Source organism: Empidonax traillii, unplaced genomic scaffold (genome assembly GCF_003031625.1).
Source record: "Empidonax traillii isolate 1590-97213 ecotype Southwest subspecies unplaced genomic scaffold, ASM303162v1 scaffold148:size1803964, whole genome shotgun sequence".
Lineage (NCBI taxonomy): Eukaryota > Metazoa > Chordata > Aves > Passeriformes > Tyrannidae > Empidonax > Empidonax traillii.
Genome location: NW_020955341.1, coordinates 120,311 through 138,022, shown reverse-complemented (window position 1 = coordinate 138,022; position 17,712 = coordinate 120,311). Strand labels below are relative to the sequence as shown.

The 17,712-nt window shown below is 40.2% G+C and overlaps 1 long non-coding RNA gene across 1 annotated transcript; it reads left to right on the top strand.

The window, feature by feature from the left end:
- The first annotated feature begins 339 nt into the window (after positions 1-339).
- LOC114057825 lies at positions 340-16,899 on the top strand. The gene is made up of 3 exons (XR_003571311.1): positions 340-495; positions 1,747-1,782; positions 16,838-16,899. It is a non-coding gene; the product is annotated as an uncharacterized LOC114057825 (long non-coding RNA).
- Positions 16,900-17,712: the final 813 nt, after the last annotated feature.

Sequence of the window (17,712 nt, the reverse complement as noted above, 5' to 3'; positions counted from 1 at the left end):
GCGGGGGTTTGGTTGCGCCGCGCCGCCGCCGCAGTGCAGCACCGCTATTCACGAAGGGCGCTCCGCCGCGGGCCGGCCGGGCCGCCGGGCAGCGCCGCGCCACCTGCGCCACTGGCGTAAGCGCCCCATGGCGGCCGCTCGGCCGCTGCTCCCTGCGCTGCCCGCTGCCGAGCTGCAGCCCCTCACACAGCCCCGGCGCTCGGGGGCCCGGGGTGCGAGCCGCAGCCGCTTCTGGCACGTCCACACGACGGTAGTTTAATGTACACGTAGCCTCGTAACGTTTTGGTTTGTTTGGGGTTGGCTTTTTTTATTTAATAAATTGATTTTCCCCAGTTTCCCCTCAGCCAGACCACATTTCAGATTTTGTTGGAGGTAAAAAAAAAAAAAAAAAAAAAGAGCTGGTAACAGACTGTAGCCTCAAGCTTGCAATCAGACCCGGAGGAGGAAGGTTACCATGTGAGCTCCAGGAGCCCGTCTGCACGGATCCAGTTTCAGGTTTGCTTTCTGGGGTCGGAAACTATTTGTCCATCTGCATGTGCTTTTTAGCTGTGAACCGGCCTGTCCGGGGCTGCAGGCGGCCCTGGGACAACCAGTGTTCCAGAGAGACATTTTTGTGTGTTTATCATGCTAAGCACACCGCTGGTGGGATATCCCTGCTCCTCTCAGTCAAACAAAACCAAGATGGCCAGGCTTCCAGCTGTAGGTGGAAGTTTAAGTCGTGGAGACTTCCAGAGACTCACTCACGAGAGGTTTCGTCCTTAAACAGCCAAGTCTCTGTCCCAGGTGGTCGCTGAGGTGGCAGCTACCCTGACTTGCCAGAGGATCAAACTTAGTTGCCCTGGGTGGGGCCGTACAGAAAAAGCAAGGGATAAATAAAGGTGACGAGAAACCCCATAAACAGTCCCATCTGCTTTGTTCACACACTTGCCTTCCGCTTTCGGTTTGTGTGACTCACAGTTCAGATGCCTGGGAGAAAGTGATACATGTAGTAACTCCTGAGCCACACAGATGGCAAGTCCAAACAGATGATACTGCAGAACTTCCAGCTTCATTCCTAATGCTTTCAACACAATGTGCCACAATGTCACAAGGGTTATATAAGGCCTAAGGGGGGGGCTGTCATACAGGAGTTCTTATGTTGCATCTTACCGGGGATGAAGTTTGTTCAGGGTAAATTTCCCCGTCTCAGACCTGTAAGTGTTAAGGACAGTTCACTTAGCAGATTGTGTTACAGAAAGTCTTGAATAAACTACCTAGAAGGAAGTTCTGAGCACATACATGTTGAATAAAGGTGAACATAATTGTGGCAGGTATTTGCCAAACAGAATTTTTGTCTAATGGCACTGTCCTGCATGTAACAATAATCATATTGCTGCAAGAGCTTGGACCTCATGTGTAAATCTGCAAGAACAGAACTGTACAGAACTCCATTGAAACCCATGGAATCCAGTTTGAAAGAAGGCGACAAGAGGCACAGAGGAACCAGCAAAGTCAGCAAGATTTAAAGCAATTAATGTTATTGAACATTTTCGGAGTAAGAAGTAATAAAAATATTTGCAGATCTTAGAAATGGAAGTGAAAGCAAGGATTTTGTTTTGCATCAAATGGGAGAATATTCTCGTGCAGTGTTTCCAGCATTAGCATTCCAACACTGTTACCCTGTAAGTGAAAACTAAGGAGGATTTATGTGTATACACATATATATATGTTGACACATATAATATTTTTTTTTTTTTCTGGAGGCAGGGGGAAGAGGACAGAATGGAAAACCTGAAAACCATGGTAGGTACATATTGACAGACTAAAGTATCACCTATTTTGGTTTATTTTAAAGCATACTATAAAATACTTATTTCCATAACAACAGAAAACTCCCAACATTTGGTCAGTAAGGGAATAGCAGCGAATGATCACTGTTTTCTTAAAGCTGTGATTGTTTTTTTAGGGCTGAAACCTGCATTTTTTTAATGCCAGGAGGATATATACTATTCCATAGGTCACACTGACTTCAGCAGGTGGGAACCGAACAAGTTTCTGTGCTTGGCTGTTCGAAGGTTTCCTTCGTGTGTGCCACACTTTGTCAGCCTCAGGGACCGGCTGCATGAGTACAATTGATGAAGGCAGTGAACTGTAGTGCAGAGGACAAAAAAGATTGTGAAATGCCTTCTAGTTTATACATCTCACCTTCTTCCTAAATTCCTTTACCTGTTGGCTTGGAAGACACCATTATTCATGTCTGCAAATGTAGCAGCCCAATTGTTTATATGATTATTCACTAACAAATTTACATAAAGATTTTTTTTTCAATCCGCCCCCTTAACTTCACACAAAAAAACCCAAACACCAAAACCACAGAAAATCAGCAAATGGAATTTAATAGCTTCCACTTTCGGTATCACCTTGCATCCATCAGTCACCTGAGTGACTTGAGCAAATTCCACCTTCCCTTTGTATTTTCCTCCACACTCTCTCCACTTGCCCTGAACACCAGTGATACTTTAATTCAAATAAGGTGGTTTGCAATTGGCATAGTGGTAGTTCTGGATTTGTTTCTGCAAGTCTGAACTTGCAGAATCTATGCATCATTCCAACTTGAGTGCACTGCCACTGGTTATTTGGAGAAGGCATGTGTGTAAAGTGTCATGAGGAACCCTCTGCGTTGCCAACTGTGTGGCAAAGGAACAGGAACTGCTTCCACAGATGCAGCATCTGGTTGAGAGGAAGAGGGATACCTCTGGCTGCACATATGGCATAGGTCAGAACTCGGACAGGCTGCACTGTCTACCAAAACAACCCACAAAATGGGGGACAGAAGTTTTTCCTATTGCCAAGCTGCAATCACTGCAACTTACCCGTGTAGTAGGTTGTGTTGCAGTGATCACAAAGCTGAGCCCTGCTGGGTGGGGATTCCAGACAGTGCTGATGACAGGGTAGCTGTGGCTGTGTGGCACTGTACCATCCCCACTTCATCCTGCATCTCATCCTCGTGCTGGTTGTGGATCTGGCTAGGCTGGGTTTTATGCAGAGTGCCCTATTAATGCACTGTGCACATGCATAGAATGTGAACCAAAGCATCCATGCAGAAGATAAGTACTGCAAAGTAGTTCACTGAAAATTCACACCCTGTTTTCCTCCATGTTAATTTCTCCAACATAATCACCTCCTGCACCTCTTTACTTAGCAAAGAGTTTTTCTCCCTGCCTTTTCCAGCGAGCCTAATTTCTCTCCAAAGCTGCCCCATGAATGAAGCAGCTGGCACACACATTTAACCAAATGTGCTCCTAGTCTTTCCTGTGATAGAAGCGTGTCTCAAGGACAGCTGTACTGTAGAAAAAAAGGCCTGGGGGAAAAAACAAGCAAACAACAAAATCCAAACCCAAACTAAAAAATACACCTATATTTTTCATTTAAACATTTTTTTTTGGCATTTGTACTGAAGCAGAATGTTCTTGATGGCAAACTCGTTCATACTCAACTCAAGCAGTCCTGAATTTCAAGAAAGGCAAGAAGCAGGACCTCAGAAACCACAGGCCTGTCAGTCTCACTTCAGTGCCTGGTAAAAATAATGGAAAAGATTATTCTGGGAGTTACTGAAAAACACCTGGAGGACAATGCAGTCATGGGTCACAGCCTGCAGGGCTTCATAAGGGGAAAGTCCTGCATGTTGAACCTAATTTCCTTTTATAACAAGATAACCCACCTAAGTGATCTGGGAAAGCCAGTTGATATAATCTTTTTGGATTTCAATAAAGCTTTTGTTACTGTCTCTCAGGATCCTTCTGGACAAAATGTCCAGCCCACAACTGGATAAACACATCGTGTGGTGGGTGAGCAGTTGGCTCATGGGCCGAGCACAGAGGGTAACAGTGCATGGGGTGACATCAGACTGGTGACCCGTCACTAGTGGGGTTCCACAGGGCTCCGTCTTGGGCCCTGTGCTCTTCAACATCTTCATCAAGGACTTGGGCACAGGACTGGAAGGGATACTGAGCAAGTTTGCAGAGGACACTAAACTGGGAGGAGCTTTGATTCCCTCGAAGGCAGGGAGGCCCTGCAGAGAGACCTCGACAAACAAGAGGTCTGGGCAATCACCAACCACAGGAAGTTCAACAAGGGAAAGTGCTGGATTCTGCACCTGGGATGGGGCAACCCCAGATGCATGTACAGACTGGGGAATGAGACGGAAAGGGACCTGGGGATCCTGGTTGATGGCAAGTTGAATCTGAGTCAGCAGTGCCCTGGCAGCCAGGAGGGCCAACCATGTTCCGGGGGCATCAGGCAAAGCATCACCAGCCGGGCGAGGGAGGGGATTGTTCCGCTCTGCTCTGCTCTGGGGTGGCCTCACCTTGAGTCCTGTGGGCAGTTTTGGGCAGTACAACATAAAAAAGACATCAAGCTGTTAGAACGAGTCCAAAGGAGGGCAATGAGGTTGGTGAAGGGTCTGGAGGGGAAGCTTTAAGAGGAGTGGCTGAGGGCACTTGATCTGTTCAGCCTGGAGAAGAGGAGACTGAGAAAAGTGCAGTTACAACACTGCAGTTACAACTTCCTCGTGAGGAGAAGGGGACAGGCAGGTGCTGATCTCTTCACACTCATGACCAGTGACAGGACTTGAGGACACAACATGAAGCTGAGTCATGGGAGATTTCGATTGGATATCATTCACCCAGAGGGTGATTGAGCATGGGAACAGGCTCCCCATAGACGTCCCAGCACCTAGCCTGTTTGAGTTCAAGAAGCATTTGGACAACACTCTCAGGCACACGGTGTAACTCTTGGGTGTATTATATTGGTAATAAACTTCTGAATATATGTAGGGATGATTTTAGTGCAGCTGATTTAACAATGCTCACTGACACAAGAGTATTCCAACACTTCTAGACAGTGGTGGACTTTTAACCATCTGGGAAGTCGCTTCTCTCTTCCTTTCTTTGGAAAATCCTTTGCAGTAGATTTCACTGTCTTCTATCTAATAAATTATTTTGCTTTCATGCAGTTGTCTTCTGAAATGCTGCACCCTATATCTTAACTCACCAGCTGGATTTCGTGCTGTTCAAAGCCAGAGATACTGAAAAAAATAATTCACCTCCTTATTTCCAATTTAAGGCCCAGAAGACCTGCTAGATTTCTCACATGTAACAATTTGTCTGGCAGTTACAATCGCACAGGACTCTTCCCGTGGTTCTTTGTCAGAAATCTGGACAGATATTTGGGGTGTGACTTGAGAGTTAGCCAGTGAAAACTGTGCAGAATCCTCCAGTGTTAGAGATACTGATATTTCACCAGGGAATGTTTATACAGGCTGCTAAAGAAAGTGAGGCAGTGCGCAGAGCAGCACAGCTTGCTTTGCTTTCAGAGTCTTGTTTAGAACTGGGAATATTTTTAGCCAATATAATTGTACTAATGCATAATCATCATAACTTTCAAAGAGGAAAATTGCATATGTATTCCCAGAGTGGTTTTGGAAAACAAACCAACCAAAAAATAAACCCAACACTGACTGTCTTCTCAGCAGGTCTAGTTCAATGAAATATGTAAGTTGCAAAATTTTTACATCCTCCAGTCTTCTAAAACAACAGATTTGTTCACGTTCTCTAGCTCAGCAGAGTGAGTGTGCTGTTTCCAGCATTGGTTGGCACCAGTTTTATGATAAAGTAAGTAAGCCTTCAAATTTATAATTTTTATTATTTGCCAAGAGAAGAGCTTTTCTGTCTCCTAAATGCTTCCAGCTCATGTTTGAGTTACCTTAAAGAAACACCTACTGCAGCTGAACACAAAGTACAGTTGGTTGAGTTGGAAGAGCATCAGAATGTGCTATAGCTCCATTGCATTGCTCTTATCTTTATAAAATACGTTTTATTGATGAACTCAGAAGCATGGATAGGAAATTACTATTATGAAAATGCTGCACATGGTCTTACCAAACTAATTTTGTGTTATCTTTTTCATTGCAGCAAATGCTGTGTCATGGTTTGTGTGTGTAGGAAACATTGAGAATACACTATAGAACATTTATATACATTTATGTACATTTAGCTGCTTGTAGGAAAGGGCTTTTGTTGGATGTAGTGAGCTACTCCTTGCTGTTTGCCTTATTTCTCCATGGGCAGAAATGCAGCACATCTTCTTGCAATTTAAGTTAATATTCATATATATTAGTTATCAGTGGTGGCTGTTAATATGATTTCTATTAATGAAAAGAGAGAGAATTAATTCACTGTTAGATTTCTGTGAGCATCATATTTTCTGTTATTTAGGGGTCAAAGATCCACTTGAATTGGAAAAAGGGTGAGGAAAAACTACGTAGCATTTTCAGTCATTAGGAGGAAGCAAAAACACAGGGAAATCAGGCAAATAGTTACAAATCCAAGTTACCCTTTTGCAAGGCAGTGAAGTCCTGCCGTTTTCCCTTGTTACCCTCTTGAAAAGTTCAAAACCTTTCTTTAATTAAAAAAAAAATATTACTTGTACCTATGAACATGTTATTACAACCCTGTATTTTTAAATAGGTTTAGCAACATTAAATCATTAGATTACAATAAACAGCATTTCCATTGTTTGACCTATGGTTCCCTTTATTAAATCCAGTCTACTTAAAGTGTCTTAAAATTGTTCTGCATTTATGTAGATTATTCTTATGTTGTCATTCCTTAGCCCATAGTCCATTTAAAGCAAGTGTAGCTGCTCACTGAAATGATGCATTTCCCCCCCCCCCCCCCCCATTTTGGTGAAATCTGTTTTGTTTTTAAAAAAATTGCATAAAGGAGGCTTTTTCCCATTCTTATCCAAATTGTTGCTCATATGTACTTTGAGAAGAGAGACAGGGGAAGAGAACCAAAACCACTACCAGAATGCGACCTAAATCAGGAAAAACACTGGGAGGCTCCCAAATATTTTAAAAAAAAAATCTAGGTCTGACTCTGAAGGGGAGCTTTTATTAACCAGGAGGTATTTCAGGCTTCATGTGGCATGATTTTATATCACACAGAAAAACTTAAGCTGGTCCTGGGGAAGGCCGCAGAAATGATCAGAGGACTGGAGCACCTCTCCTGTGAGGAACAGCTGGGAGGGCTGAGTTTGTTCAGCCCGGGGAAGAGAAGGCTTCAGGGAGAGCTTAGTGTAGCCTTTCAGGACTTTTAAGAATGATGGGGACAGCCTTTTTAGTAGGGCCTGTAGCAACAGGAGAAGGAGCAGTGGGGTTAAACTAAGAGAGGGCAGAGGCAGAGTTGGTATAAGGAAGAATTTCTTTATGGTGAAGGTGGTGTAACACTGGCACAGGTTGCCCAGAGAGGTGGTAGGTGCCCCATCCCTGGAAACATTCAAGGTCAGGTTGGATGAGGCCCTGAGCAATCTGATCTAACTGAAGATGTGTCTGCTCATTGCAGAGGATTTGGGCCAGATGAGCTTTAAAGGTCCCTTTCAACCCGAAATATTCTATAATTCTATGAAATTGTTAAATGAGTTCTGTGGACTGAAAGTACTTAATTCTCAGAGGCACTACAGACCACTTCAGCACCATAGAATTATTTCCAGTTAGCCAGCTTCATAAGTTTAATGAACATAAGAAATGAGTAATCATTAACAAAAGGTAAAAAGGACTTCAGAGATGTGTTTGAATAACATAATCCCATTTCTCTGGATTCTCTCGTGTGTAATTTTGAGTGAAAATGAAAGGTCTGAAAGGAAAAGATTCTGAAAACCTCGTTCTTTTGAAAGTTCTGAGCTAGTATATGGCCTTTGCCACCTGGCACAGACTCACATGGAACTGTGGGAATTGCTGTGTTATGGTTGGTGAGTGATCTCAGGAAGGGTTGCAAGGTGAGTGGGGGCATATGGGAGAGCTAAACTCTATGTGTGCTTATTGTAAAATACCTGTAATCAGAAGAATCTCCAACTAGAGCATGTTTTCCTGGATTTTCTTTGTAGAAAGAAAGTGGGTTTGTTTCTGGTTTATGTATTTTTTCCCCTTGTTGTTTGTTTGGGGTTTGGTTGTTTGTTTGCTTTGGTTTTCCTTTGGGGTTTTTGCTCCTTTGTTGGTGGTGCTCTTTTTAAAGTGGAAATAACACACGTAAGCATAATTTCATACCAGGTAGTTATTCTGGTTAGCATAAATGGTTTACTGAAATGATACTAATTTTGCAAGGCTTTCAGGCTTAGCATTTACATTCTCTGTGTCCAACATACAACTTGCCCACAGACGGGTTTGTTTCCCACGTGAATAGCTGGATCCCAAGACTGACAGGATATTGGGGTTGAATGACAAAAGTTTCTATAGTTTAAGCCCTTAGGTAATTTCTGGATCAAGCATGGTTCAGATAGTGTGAGAACTGAGCCTCCCATGATTAAGATATTTAAAAGAGTGACATCAAATGCACTCTTAAGCTAATCAAAAGCTTGAATTCCTTCTACGGACCCTTACTGTTGTGTTTTTGGCAATGGAACTCTATTTAGTCCCTAAAGAGACTCAAAAGGACACAGCTGTGTAAATTAGTGACTTTAAGGTTAGTTTTACCAGGGGTGATGAATTTGACTCAGCATTTTACCCATATTGCATACTTCATTGACTCATTTATTGGATGCAGCAGCTCTCAGAGAATTGGCTGGGAACAGAACTGTAGAGTGCTTGCTTCAAATACTGATTTCCACCTGGCTGTGTTAGTAAAGAACAGGTTTGTTACTGTTGTTTCCTAAATAAGCGGTGGAAAAGCTTAAGGAAAATAGGAGTCAGTAATTTAAATTTAAAGCCTGTTCTGCTTAAAGGAGACAGTTTGGTTTGCCCACCTCTTGCAAGTTAGAAGCTGAACTGGAAAACCTCAGCAAGAGCTCAGATTCTTACTCCTCAGAGAGGCTGAAATACCAAGGGAAGCCAAAAGCCAAACCATACATAAACAGTGTCAAAGCTATTCCTCCCAGTAGGTATTTCCATCCTCAGTTAGCCTGGTAAAAGCCTTCTGGTGTTCTTTACACTTGTCCTTCTCTTCCTTGGCTCCAATTTTCGTAAGTGATAAATACATTCTTAGCCAGCTCCCCATTCATCTCTCTCCCAGCAACCACATGGTAAATATACTCACATTATGTCTTTTAGCAAAACAGATATAGAACCACTGATATAGAATCACAGATAGCACTGTGACAAATAGAAGAAGTACAAGGCTGAGGATGTGTCAGCAAGAGAACACTTTGGAAGATGAGTCCAAATGTATGGACTTTATGGATTAATTGAAATTAGAACTTGAATACTTTCAGCCAGAAGTCTTAAATTAGATTATTAAAGCACTTTCTTAAGTTATTAAATTATAAAAACAGTTGAACCAAATTAATTTTGGCCAGTTAGAGTGTCTGATTAGAAATATAGCATAGTTTGAATGGTTATTTGAAAAGATAATTAAGATTTCTTTTCCCATGTAGGGGGAAGTATAATCTACATAGAAACAACAGAGGACTTAAGCAGAGCAGTTCACCTCATATAGGTAAATAGGACTAAAGCTCTCTGCCTTTAGAGTGGAGTGAAATAATTGTTATATTCTGTGATCTTTCTAAAACTGTTATCCTTTCTCAGTACTCTAAGCTGTGTTTCTGTTTCACTTTTCATGGCAGTCAGACCCCATAAGGGGCTGATTTTCAAGTAATGTATTTTCAAGTAGGTTTTAAAAAAAGCTTTTTTTGTTAATACTAACTTTTGCAGAGAGGAAAACAAATGGTATGCTGCTTCTGCATCAATGTTAGTAATATAGACCATGGGGCTTGGGTATATTAACAATTTGTGCTTTATTTTACATAAATTTTGCCTTTTTGTTCTGTGCTTTTTTTTGCATTTTCCCTATAAACAAAATATTCAGCTTTCTGTTTCTCATATTTGTGCCCTTCAAATTAATAGTAAAGACATAATGTGCTTTCGTTTCTTTATCACCAGATTTGAGTGGTTTGCTTAATAATTGTATTTTCCAAGCAAGGACCAGGGATACTACTAATTTCTTCAATGTAAGCATTATTTTTCAGAAAATAGATAATGAAGTTTGGTAGAAACAGGTGTAGTCACATCAGTTGACTAAAAAGAGGAAGAACTCACACAAAGCTAGATTATATTATGGGTAATCTCATCCATCCTCCTACCTATGATCAACACTATATTTTTCCTGTTTAACACACAATTGTATCTACAGATAATGCAGTGCCAAGAGGGTCTCCACCTGAAAAGATACTTTCTTTGAGAAGAGTACACTTAAAAAGGACTGACAGTGCTCTGCGGTGTGAATGGGGAGCAGCAGCACAGCATGAACAGGCACGGCAGAGAGAGGTGCCAAGAACAGTTACACTCCATTTTCATTGACTGGAGGTCAACTCAGGGTGCACAGTGCTGCCTTTTAACAGCTTTTTTTTTTTTTTTTTTTTTTCCCCACTGTATTGTGTTTGCAGAAGTTGCAAAGCCGTAGAAGCCAACTTAGAGAAGACAGATTTTATCTGTAACAAGCTTCATCCTGCCCAAACAGTATCATAACTGCTCCAGAAACATCAGATAGAATACAGGGAGAAAACCAACCCACCTGGGCAGGTATTTTGCTTTCTAGCAGGTATGATTTGGATACTTCTGCGATCCTTTCTCTCCTCGTATCAAAGTTGGTAGACACTCGAAACCTTTAAGTGTAATCTTATCTAGTTCAGTGCCAGTGGAATGGGAAATTTAACTCTGTACTTTCCAGACAGTGTTGTAATTCCTCAATGGAAATAAGAACAAAAAATCTTTTAAAAGAAATTGTTATCATGTTTAAGTCCAGCGACTTCCCAGATCTTCAGAAATTTGGAGTAAGACATCATTTGAAAACGTGATATTTGTGTTGCTGATATATTAAATTCAGTAGTGACTTCCTCCACTCTGATAGTGATTTCTTTCCACAAATCTTTGCAGGGAAGGTGGGTTTCACAAGTTGCAAGTCTTTATCAAGACCAGGAACATTTCAACAGAAAACACATCCTAGTTGGTGTGGCAAAATTTGATCAGTCAATTATTACTGCTTTATTCAAAGTGCTGTTTCATTGATTTACATGTTTTAGGCAGAAAGAATCTAAAAGAAGTCTTCAGGCTTCTTTGAGAAAATACAGAACATTACCATGGTATTTGTGTTTACAGACGTGAAAATCTCTGTAAGTATTACTGAGAAACATTCCCTGTTTTCTTCAGGGTTTGGCCAACTAGCAAGGGAAAAAAAGAAAAAAGACCCAACAAAACACTTCAGTATTTGTACTCTAGGCCAGCAAGGCCTCAGAATCACTCAACCTCAGGAGTCAAAAGAGGCTTTTGCAGCTACAAACTTTACTGGAAAGAAAACAAAACTGATGTCAGAAGTCTCACTCCTCAGTCTTGCTAGTGGTGATACTAAAAGGGTTGGCACTGATGTTCCAAACCGTTTGTTCTTTTACAAGAGGCAAAGTTGTCACTTCTGTTGTCCCCTCTAAGACTCGCTACTGCTGAGCTCTTCGAGGGAAATTGCTACTAATGCAAGGGGCGCTGTCTGGAAAAAAAGAACTGAGAACATGTTGGCCTCCTTTTGATGTCAGTTGGTGATCTGGCCTCATGATGCCAGCTCCTCTCTGTGGTGTTATAACCTATTAGAGATAACAACTGGAATTACCTGTAATCTAAAAAATGATGGTCAGACTACTATAATATTGATTCTTGCTGTTATGGCCTGTTTTTTAAGAAGGAGAATTCAAAGGACAACATCATGCCTCACAGGCAGGATATGCCTGAAGTGTACCTGGCTAAGAGGACAACAAACACGGAGTGGGATGGATGTTTCCCACTTACAGTGAGGGAGTACAACACATGCTCTATCTCAGTTTTAAGTATGTTTACTTAATTAATGTAAATCTCCAAATCTGTAGACAAAACTATTCAAAATATGCTTGCACCAAAATGTGTATTTTGTTTTTCAGCAGCAGGATTTATGCAGGCCTTAAAATTTCTAATTTTTTAATTTTAGAAATAGTCAGTGAAAGTTAGATTTGTAGTTTGGTTGGCAAAAAAGGAAGAGCGTAAGACTACCTAAAGCAGTGTACACCACACTGACATCTAATTGCAGAAGGAATAGCACTACTACCTTGCTTATGATAGCATGAGAATTTATGGTGCATTTAGCTTGATAACTTTTAAATATTTTGAGGTGCATATATGTGTAATGTGTTTTATTATCAAATTTATTTGCTAAGACGGTTTCTTGTATATTTTCTAGTGTATAATTTAGATAAAAAGATAGAAAAGAGTAGTCACACATCATGCGTAGCGTATAAATACTTCCCAGAGCAACTCCTTTTCACACTCCCCACACTGGAGGATCCACAAGTAACCGTGATTACTGAATCTTGGTTGGGAACATGAACTATTTTGGTTCATACATTCATAAAGTCGTCTCACAGATCAGAAGTGATCTTTGCTGTGTAACTCACAGCAGGGCTTTGAACAGTCTTTCAGACAATAGTGACGTGGAAATATGAAGTGGGGGAGATGGCATACAACTTTCACCAAGAATTAAGGGTTACTTTTCTTGTGACTTGTCAAAATCAAAATAAAAAAAAATGCAGAGCAGAACTCAAATGACAGGTGGATGCCACTGAAATTAATAGCTCAAGCTATTATTTTTTGTGGCATAGGGGAAAAAGTAAAAGTTGGATTCTGTCCTTAGCACATCAGAATAGATGCAAAGATGACCACATCGTTCTAGATGAGGAAACTAATTACTTCCACCTTGCATATTTCTGTCCAATTTGCTCTTTTCCAGAAGCTCTCGGAAACCACTATTTATAGCACAGAGTGTGTATGAAACTTGTGAGAATCAACAAGAGATCAGAGCCAACTCTGCCTCCATACTCCATCTACAGTTTTTCCCAATGACATTATGATTTTTTATGTTGACCACATGGATTTCCTTAGAGCCAGATTATTGTGGAGATCTGTGAGAGAGAGATGAGTAGAGAGGGCCGACTATACAGTCTTAAAGTTGCAGATGTGTGTGGGAAGGCTCAGCCATGCTTTTCATCCCAGACCATTTATTCTTTACTGGCAGATCTCTGTAAACAGCGAGTACCTTTTAAGGGATGTGTATAAATAAATTCTATTCTCTCTTAGTTTTTTAAACATAGAGGTGGTAGACACATAAGTGATTAAATTATTAGAAACCTGTGAATTATTATTATACAGAAAGTACTGTAATGAAACCACCAATTGATTTGCATCTCAGTAAATTAACACTTCTTAAATACCTTACCATGATTCACACGTCAGAATCTTCACTTGTGTGTCCTTCACTTCTATCTGCTTTTGCTTTTCTAGATATTTGTGTAGTTTCTATCACTAGTGTCTGAACAACATGGAAAAATCATTACTGTAAATTCCTGTTTTATTAAGACCTTTCATGTAGTAAATATAATCTATGTCCCTTTGGAGGGTGTTTCACACTGCTGTAACAAGGACAAAGGAGCCACAGTACAGGACCAAATTAAGATGTAGTTAATTGGTCTGTGTGAGAATCTTTGCAACTGGGGAAGGAAGATTAAGAAATAAAGGCACTGTCTGCCTGAGAATATTAGTGCTTTTTCAGTACAAAGTTACTGACTATTCTGTAGAAATGTGTGTTGCAAACAGTGAAAGGGTGTTTTCATGCCAAACTGCAAAGCTGTGGACAGTATGTAAAAGTAGCTCTAAATTGAGTTGGGGAATGTTTGAGAAGCAGGATGTGTACAACCAGGCTGCTTCTGGTACTGACACTTCAGTTTTGTCAGCACTGCCTTGTAGCATGGTATTCCACCTTTGGATTTTACTAGGACTGTCTCTGTTCAAAGTAGTTTAATCCGTATTCAGAGTAGGAAAAGCTGCCTTTCTTTTCTCTCTGGTAAGAGTGTTTATACCAGCAGTTAGTCCAGGGTTGGTCCTGTGCTCTGATTGAGCCTGGGTTTCCTTTATGTTTACTTCCTTGTGTAGACAAACCCCGCGTAAGTGCGTCACACAGGAAGTCTGTGGAGTTACCCTGGTTTATGCTGATGTAACAGGACACAGGAGAGAAATTTTATGGCTGTTTCTGTCCCAAACAGATGGAATACTGTTAAGTGACAGCTCCAACAGGAACAGATTTTGGGAGGTGCTGTTTTAAAGGCTTGTTAAGGAAGAATGTTTTAAAGAAAGGTTAGAAATAGCAGAAAGAGGAGTCACTTTCTTTTTTCAAGTTTAAATAATGCACGAATAGTGCATTACAAGTCCACCCTGCTTATAACACTGGAATACTATACAGTGGGCCCTGTTTTCCCAGTTTTAATGTAGACTAATCTGTTTAAATTTGGACTATAGGGGGAAAAGGCCAATGTCATTACTGCTCCAAGAAGTGAGTACTGCTGATGTGTGCTGGACTTGTAGTGTGCTACTTAAGCTAGGATTGTGATCTTCCTGTTCTTCCTCTGAAGCACTGAAAGAAAAACATTTGTAATAGTGAAAGAACTGAGAGAAGAGACCTTATGAATGTGTTATGAGGAATCAGTGCAGTTTTAAAGCTCTCTGTAAAAAGTGAAACACAAGTGTGGACTTTTGGCTCTCCACCTGTGTAGTAGATGTCATCAAAATTTCCATTAGTGCCATGCTGTGTTTTCCAAGAAGAGAAATGCCATCATGTTCACCCAGTTCAATTTTTAAATATATCTCTCTCTGTCTGCAGCTTCCAAATATTATTCAGGGAGCTGGACAAAGTTAAACACAGCAATTCAAAAGTCAGATCCATTAGCCAAGATGTAATTAGACTTTCTGCTAAAAGGAGAATGATGAAAAACACTGACAGAGTGAAGAGACTGAGGCTTTCTTTTATTTAGATATTGTAGCTTCTTAATATCACAAATTTCCTGAATAGATTTCACTGGATAGAATTTATTTCTTCTGGCCTAGTATTTCCCTTTCTTTAATAGCCTTATGTTCCTTTCTGTGTGATGCATTAGATGCATTAAGTAATTCTATTCCATTTTCCAATCAGTATTTGTTAGCTTCCAGGAGTCAGATCTTATTGCTAGGCAACTAAACAAGAAATCTCCATCTTTGTGTGGAGCAGTTTGCTGTATCCATGCCTGACCCTGTGCTTATCTATACATACATCTAGAAAATCACATAAGTGCAGCTGTAAATGGCGAGTGTAAACATGCTGCATATATTACACATATTACATATTACACATATTGAATTTATCTTGAAACTGAGTTGTCAATAGTCCAAACAGCTTGGAAAAAGGCACATATTTTTACCACTCCATTTTTAGATTTATTTCCTCCAAAAGCAACTAACTTTAAGGGCAGCCTTGGTGCTGAAAATTACTTCTGTGTTTTGGGCTACTAAAAGAATATGGATTTAGGTATTAATTACTGCAGTCTTTCTACATCAGGATACTTCCCTAATTTTATTAATGCCTCTGTAAGATTTTGATTATTGTGATTCTCTGTTTGCAAGTTTTTCCAAAGGAATTATGAGACAGAGGAGGTAGTTTGAAAACCATCAGCAGGGCTTCAGCAGATTGCAGTGACAGCAGTCTTTCTGCACTTTTAACAAAGCTTATACATTTAATAATTTAGTGAGCTCCTATCTGCCATCTTGGTGCTTGGTTGCATTTTCACTGCCATGCAGTGCATTTTGTTGATCTTCTAATAATATGTCCTCCGTAACATCATAGTCTTGTTACTAAGGATTATTTGTTATTTTCTTCAGTGTAATTTTTGTTGCTGGAGTATCACTGTTCTGCCGCAGAGGAAATGGCTTCTGATGTCACACATTGGCATGACTATTTTTTTTTTTTAAATTATTTTACATTGCCTTTTAACCAGTTCAGGCCATGCTAACATATGTATTCATAGGTGTGATGTGTCAGGGTCAGTTTTGGAATTCCAGAAGAAAGGTCCGAGGGGGCGTGTGCCTGGATCCACACAAACACCTCAAGGAGACCAAGGTGAGGGAGAGGTGACTCTTGCAGGCATTGCTGCTGTCACCACCCTGTGGATGGTGACTTAGCTGGCTGGATTAATTTTCCAAGCTTTAGAGAGAGCAGACCCGTTCCAATACACATTTCTGTGTTTTTAACTACTCTTTAAACCAGCTCCTGATCCTCTACTGAGGATCTGCAAAAGGAGTTTATGGATACTCCTTTTGAAATTCTGATTGGGTCCTATGGGTGCACCCAGAGGTGGTTAGTATAAATAAAGGAGCTGAACTGATCCATTTTCTGTTCTAATTTTGGTTCAGCTGTGATTAAAGTTGTTCCGCTGTCCTTCCTGTTCAGATCAGAAATAGATTGGTAACTGACTCATGTTAGAAAATACGGCACTTAAAAATAGAAATGATGGCATGCCGTGGGTGATCCCATGGAATGGGGCTTCAGGTGAAGGTAGGGTTTAAACTCTCTTTTCTGCTTTGCTGTCATAGCACTGCTATTATTTGTGGCTCCCCACACGGCACCACTGCTCTTCTCACCTCTTCAATCTCACTCGCCATATTTAGGGGCTGAGGCAATCTGGCAAGTACAGCTGAGGAGATGGAGAAATGCAGTGATTGTCTTTCATACTGTTTGTTCAGCTACAGTTTTCAGTTGAAATCCCAAGTCAGAGTTGTGGAATCATTAAGGTTGGAAAAGACCTTCAAAAGATCACCAAGTCCTAGCACCACCACAGATTACTAAATTACTAAACCATGTCTTCAACTGCTGCATCTGATCAAGCTAAACCTACTATAAATATTATTTTTAATATAATGTTATATTATATTGGTACACTGGCTATTTTCTTTTACTGATTCTAGCCAGTCTTTTTTTTTTTTTTGTAATAGGAGAATTTTGTTGCAGAGAAGCTAATTCTAAGATGTTACAGATGGAAGCAGGAAAATGATAAGTTATTAAATAATTACAAATAGTAACTGCAATGTTAATAATACTTTTGTCTTTTATGCTATTAAAAAGATCCTATATTTTTGTGAATTTAGCTTGTTTTCACTAAAAAAATGTTGTAGATTTTGATATAGGACAATTTCTTATAGGGCAATTTTCTTAAGATACATCACCAAATCTCTTGATTATAAAAACTTGTATCTTTGGGGTGAGGCAGTTGGACTAGATGATCATTCCAACTTAAATACTCTATTCTATTCAGTACATTTTTTTTTTTTTACAGAAAAATTTGGGTTATTTTCAAGAAACAGTTCAGTCTTCTAATAGATCTAGTTCATCCACCCTCCTCAGCCTTTCCATGATAGTGCTTCAAAAATAGCAAACCTCATCTCAGTCATGAGTTTGTATCCAGACTAAATAAGTGCATTTTATGAATCCATCAGATTCTTTGTTCTCCCTCACTGATTTAGCTCTTGTGGTTTTTTTACAGTGCTTCAGTGGAGACTGGAAGTTGTTTGCCACAAAATATTCTGAAATAAATACATAGGTTTTTAAGCTTCAGGTAAAATGTGCTGTATTCCCAGGATAAGCATGATAGCATGATAAAAAGAAGGATGCAAGGCACACATTCAGTATGCTCATCTTTGTACATGCAGATAACATGCTGTGGTTGCTGGAACTTCGAGTTTCCATCTTGAACTTCCTGACATACGTGAATCTAGCTTGCTCCACTCCTCCTATGCAAACAAAAAGATCTATTTTTAAAATCATTAAATCAAAGGAAATTTTATTAAGAGGAAAGCTGAGATGGAAAAAG